General features: G+C 36.6%; 1 protein-coding gene across 2 annotated transcripts in view; it reads right to left on the reverse strand.

The window, feature by feature from the left end:
- The window catches only part of LOC138751193 (peptidyl-prolyl cis-trans isomerase G-like), a 35,139-nt gene extending 30,031 nt beyond the window's left edge, over nt 1–5,108 (reverse strand). The window contains exon 1 of one of the 2 annotated variants that reach the window (XM_069913240.1): nt 5,024–5,108. The gene's annotated coding sequence lies outside the window, so the exon portion shown is untranslated. Of the gene's footprint in view, nt 1–1,978; nt 2,071–5,023 lie in introns of those variants that run through there. The other variant, XM_069913241.1, reaches the window with a different exon arrangement.
- Nucleotides 5,109–6,157: the final 1,049 nt, after the last annotated feature.

Below are 6,157 nucleotides of genomic sequence, written 5' to 3' on the forward strand. Positions count from 1 at the left end.
GCTTCTAGGATACAAGATATAATGCCTCTCATTATTTCTGAGGATCAGACAGAATTTATCAAACTATATTTTTCACAATTCAATGTTCATCGATCTTTAGGCATTATTTATTCCTCTACAATCATGTCTTCTGAATATATTCTCTCTTTAGAAGTCGTGAAAGTATTTGATAGGATTGAGTGGAGATATCTTTTGTGTGTTGGAGAAATTCAACCTAGGTTCCAATTTGTTAATTGGATTAAATTAATATATTCATCCCCTACAGCTTCAATTTTTTCTAAGTCAATTAAATCTAAATCTTTTAAACTATATTGAGAAACCAGACAGGGTTGTCCTCTAAGTTCACTCTTACTTAATTTGGCTTTGAAACCATTAGCGTTGGCTTTTCGGCAATCAGCTGGCTTCACAAGAATCTCTAGAGCTGGAATTATCCATAAAATACGTCTTTCTGCTATTATATATATCCAATCCTGATCAATCAATTCCACAGATCTTATCACTTCTTAATCAATTTGGCTAATTCTCGAGCTACAAATTTAATTTGCAGAAGAGTGAAATATTCCCTTTGGATTATTCCTGGTCTTTAGGCCCCTCTATCCCATTCAAAAATTGTTAAAAAAAAACTCAATTTAACTATTACCAGAAAGATCACCAACTTGTTGAAAGAAAATTTTCTTACTTTACTGAATCATGTTAAGAAGTCCTTATCTCAATGGTCTCTTCTCTCGAGGACGTTAATAGGGCAGGTTAATATTATTAAGATGAATATTCTGCTTGCTTTTATATGTTTTTCAAGCTGTCCAGTATTTGCTTCTAAATTTTTTTTGATTCATTGGATTCACTTATTTCCTCTTTCATATGGAAAAACTAAGCGCCCCTATTTGAAAAAAAATTCTTCAAAATACTAAAAGAAATAGGGGCTTGGCATCTGAGACTTTATTACTGGACAGAGAACATCAGATATATCATTATTTGGATACATCATAATGAATATCCAGGTGCCTCAAGATGGATTTATTTAGAGATTAAATCCATTAAAAGACATTCTCTATCTCAATACTTTGCCTTTTTTGGTCTCCAAATTAACTGATAACTTAGCAGTTAGACACACTTTGCATACGTGGTTCCAAATTAGAAAGCTCTTTGTTCATCACAGATTTTTATTAACTCGTCCTATTTTACGCAATTCTTTTTTTAATAAAACTTTTGTTCGAGGCATTGGATATACTCAATGGTCAAGGCTGGGTATTCAATCTTTCTTGGTTTTATATATAGTCCAAAAATTTGCCTCTTCTGAGCAATTATCTGCCAAATTTAAATAACCTAATCATCATTTTTTTTTGCTATTTACAGATAAGGAGTTTCTTAAATTCCTTAATATTGAGGCTTTCCCAAGACTTGATTTTAATATTAGCTGGGAGTATATAATTTGAGACCTAATCAGAAAGGACTGCTTTCAGCCCTTTATGAACTACTATTAAGATCTAGCGATAGTTCTTTATCTAACATTAAGAAAGCTTGGGAACGTGACTTTCAACAATTGTTTGCTGAAGATGCATGGGATTCTGTTTTGAAAAATGTACTCTCAGTGCTGGACATTCCTTATTACAATTTAAAGTAGTCCATAGGGCCCATTTTTCCAAAGTTCAATTAGCTCAATTTTATCCCAATTAAATCCTCTCAATGTAAACTCAGGAAGGTATTTTATATTATGTGTTTTGGCAATGTACTCCTCTTTGTAACTATTAGAAAGAGATATTGTGACAGATAATGTTATATTTTATATTGTATATGTTTTATAGGAGATAAATTCTGGCAGGTTTATTTTAGTGTAGGTCACATACAAACACTTCAGAACAGATCTTATTTAAAATGCCAGAACTCTGCTCAAACCAGACAGTTTGGGCTCTGAGTGGCTTTGCACAAACTTTATAGAATGCTTACAAGGACTTCACAAGTAGGTATTAATTGGACATGCCTTGGAGTAAAGGATTATTACAGATGAACAACTCGAAAGATTTGGTCTGGAGCCGTAGTTTGTTGAGTGTAATTGGCTGTTCAAGAGGGTCATGTGATTTTCTGAGAGAGAGGAAAAAAAGAAAGGAAAAAAGAGAAAATTCAGTTCTACAGTTCAGCAGCAGCTAGGATTGGAAAAAGACAAGCTGGCAAGCTTGTGGAAAAATCGCATTTTGAAGACAGGTTGTGAGTTCTTAGTTTAGCCTGATCAAAGCCCTTGTGGTCCATATAAGAGGAGAGGACTGGCTACATAATCTTTCACTTGAAATAAGGGGGGAAAAAAAAGGAATTCTGGCTGACCTGAAAGAAAGAGGTTATCATCTAGAAAACCCCGATGGGGCAAGTTTCTTCGGCAAGACACTGAAGTGGCTGATCAGAGGAATCAACTGTGGGTATCCAATGAGCAACAAATCTCTCTCTGAAAACTGATAAGAACCTTCCTGAGCAGTAACCATTTACCTTTCAAGCACCAAAGCCTGGTGAAATTCATAAATGTTAAATTTTGTGCACGATATAACAATTGCCCAATACCGAAGAACTTGGAGTGAGAAATGAGATTGGACTGTGAATCAAAGAACTTTTTTTGAACTTGAAAACACGATCAAACTTTAACTTATTACTATTAACCAAACTTTACCCCCTTCTAATTATAAGCGCATGTGTATGTAATGTGTATACAAGTTCAAAAAAAGTTCTTTGATTCACAGTCCAATCTCATTTAATGTGTATACATGTTTAAAAGTAATTAAAAGCAACTTTTGTTTAAGTAACCATTTGTCTTGGTGAATTTCTGCTGGGTTTTGGGGTCCTCTAGGCTCATAACAATACTTAGAACACTAACTTTAATTCTTGGTATCAATTTGACTCCTAGCCCTTTTATTGCTATTTTTGGAATGAATGGATCAATAGACATAATTTTGACCCCATCCCAATCCCATGTAATTGTGTTTGCTACCCTGATTGCTAGGAGGCTCATTCTGATGCAATGTCCTTCCACACATACACAATGGTTATTGGATTTGATAGCATCTCCTTCTCGAGAGAAAATTAAGCGTTTAACTACCACAATGAGTATTGAATTTTCTTATCTTTTGGGCTCTTTTCTCAACTATTTTCAAAATTTATAGATTAATTATTTTTGGTCCTTTTTTCCCCTTTCTTTTTGTTGGAATCTATTAGTATTGAAATTAATAGTTGACGCTTGACTTTGCCAGCAATCGCTCAGGTTGGGGTTAGAAATTAGATTAGCAATAGGTGGCTTACTTTTTTCCCCCCACTAGTAACATGGATCATACCTATCTTATTGACCATTGTTTATTATTTGTAATTCTATTTTATCTTTACCTGCACATATCATATGCATCAATGCAACCTGAATTTTTTCAAAAAAATATAAAGATAGAAAAAAACACACACACATTTATATATATATATATATATATATATATATACTGTATGTACATACACATTTTTGTTTTTGCAGTTGTGAAATGCTAAGTTTAAAAACCAGAGTGTGGGTGGTGCCTACTGAATGGTGGTGGATTGTTAAAAAATGTATTAAGTATAGTCACATGTATTTCATGACAAAATGCAAGGCATTTTCTTCTAAACTAAGGATGGGCAACTTTCTTTTTAAAATTCACGTTCCACCTTCAGTATTCCCTATGCCATAAGTGCTCTGTGATTAGTAAGGGATTACTTAAGGTGATATGTGAGTTGGAAGGGAAGGTTTAGGCCACTGCTCTAGACCCAATTGTTACTGAAATATTTCGCCTGAGAAAAATTGTCATTGGCCCATTTCCTTTGGAGTTATGAAATTGTGCACATAACGAGTCAATAAGGTACAATTAAAATAGTGGTTTTCAAACTTTTTCTTTACACTCACAAACCACCGTTAGCAAGCCCTTACTAAATCACAGAGCACTGATGCCATAGGGAATACTCAAGTTGGAATGGGAGTTTAAAAAAAAGATTCCAACCCCAGTTCTAAACTACCACAAGACTTTGCAGCAGATTTAGGCCATTTAGCTGACTGAGTCTGCTCCACCATTCAAATCATGACTAATCTATTTTTTCTTTCAACCCCTTAGAGAACCATAGAACACTACCGCAGACCCCTTTGGCCCTTCTAGTCTGTGCAGAACCATTATTTTTGCCTAATCCCAGTGAACTGCACCCAGTCCATCACCCTCCATACCTCTCCCATCCATATACCTTTCCAAATTTTTCTTAAATATTAAAATTGAGCCCATATTCACCACTTCAGTTGGCAGCTTGTTCCACACTCACATCACTCTGTGTGAAGAAGTTTCCCCTAACCCTAAACCTTTCTCCTTTCACTCTTAACCATGTGGTCATCTACATTTACTTTATCCCCCTCATAATTTTAAATACCTCTATAATCTCCCCTCATTCTTTCACGCTCCAAGGAATAAAGTCCTAACCTTTTAACCTTTCCCTGTAATTCTGTTCCTGAAGTCCAGGCAACATCCCAGTAAATCTCTGCACTCTTTCAATCTTATTGATATCTTTCCTGTAGTTAGGTGACCAAAACTGCACACAATACTCCAAAATTGGCCTTACCAATGTCTTATTCAGCTTTACCATAACATCCCAACTCCAATACTCAATACTTTGATTTATGAAGGCCAATATGCCAAAAGCTCTCTACAATCCTATAAACCTGTGACATCACTTTCAAGGAATTATGTAGCTGTATTCCCACATCCCTCTGTTCTACCACACTCCTCAGTGCCCTACCATTCACCGTGTATGCCCTTTCTTGGATTGTCCTTACAAAATGCATTTGTCATTTATCAGCCCATTTTTCCAGCTGGTCCAGATCCCTCTGCAAGCTTTAAAAACCTTCATTGTCCACAACACCTCCAATCTTAGTGTTGAGAAGCAATCATCCACCACTATTTTCTGGCTCCACCCATCGAGCCATTGTCAAATCCAGTTCACTACTTCACAATGAATACCTTGTGTCTAAATCTTTCTGACTAACCTTCCAAATGGGTCCTTGTCAAAGGCCTTGTTCAAGTCCATAAAGACAACATCCACAGCCTTTCCTTCGTCAACTTTCCTGGTAACCTCCTTGAAAAAAATCTAAGATTGGTTAAACATGACCTACCATGCACAAGGCCATGTTTTTTTATCCCTAATCAGTTGGTGGCTATCCAAATAATTGTATATCTGATCTCTTAGAACACTTTCCAATAATTTACCCTCTACTTATGTTAGGCTCACTGGCCTATAATTTACAGGGTTACTTCTGGAATTTAAAAAAAAAAACAACTAGCTACTCTCCAATCTTCTGGCACCACACCCATGGCTAAGGTCTCTTTAAATATTTCTGCCAGTGCCCTTGCAATTTCTCTACTAGTCTTCCTCAAGGCCCGAGGGAATATCTTGTCAGGCCCTGAGGATTTATCCACCTTTATTTAGAACATAGAATAGTGCAGCATAGCACAGGCTCTTCAGCCATCAATGTTGTGCTGACACATTCCTTCCTTAAAAAAAGTACAAACCCCCTCCCTACCCCATAACCCTCAATTTTTCATTCATCCATATGTCTGTCTAAGAGTCTCTTAAATGCCCCCAATGTTTCAGCCTCCATCACCATTCCCAGCAAGGCATTCCAGCACCCACAACACTGTGGGGAAAAAAAACTTACTGCTGATGTCTTCCCTAAACTATCTCCCCACCCGCCTCCATTATCTTTGTACATATGCCATCTGGTTTTTGCTGATCCTGCCCTGGTGTTGGCTGTGCACCCTATCTATGCCTCACAATCTTGTAGACCTCTATCAAGTCTCCTCTCATCCTTCTACGCTCCAAAGAAAAGTCCTAGCTCTAATAACTTTGCCTCAAAAGACTGGTTTCCAAATCCAAACAACATCCTGGTAAATCTCCTCTGCACTCTCTCCATAGCTTCCACATACTTCCTATAATGAGGTGATCAGAACAGAACACAATACTCTTAAGTGTGGTCTTACCAAAGATTTGTAGATATCCAACATGACCTCTCTACTCTTGAATTCATTCCCCCTATCAATGATTTGCACCTCAAGGTCCCTCTGTTCATTCACACTCTTAATCCCTGTATTCAGCCTTCTGCTTTGTCCTTCCAAAATGCATC

The sequence above is a fragment of the Narcine bancroftii genome, unplaced genomic scaffold (genome assembly GCF_036971445.1).
Source record: "Narcine bancroftii isolate sNarBan1 unplaced genomic scaffold, sNarBan1.hap1 Scaffold_809, whole genome shotgun sequence".
Classification (NCBI taxonomy): Eukaryota; Metazoa; Chordata; class Chondrichthyes; order Torpediniformes; family Narcinidae; genus Narcine; species Narcine bancroftii.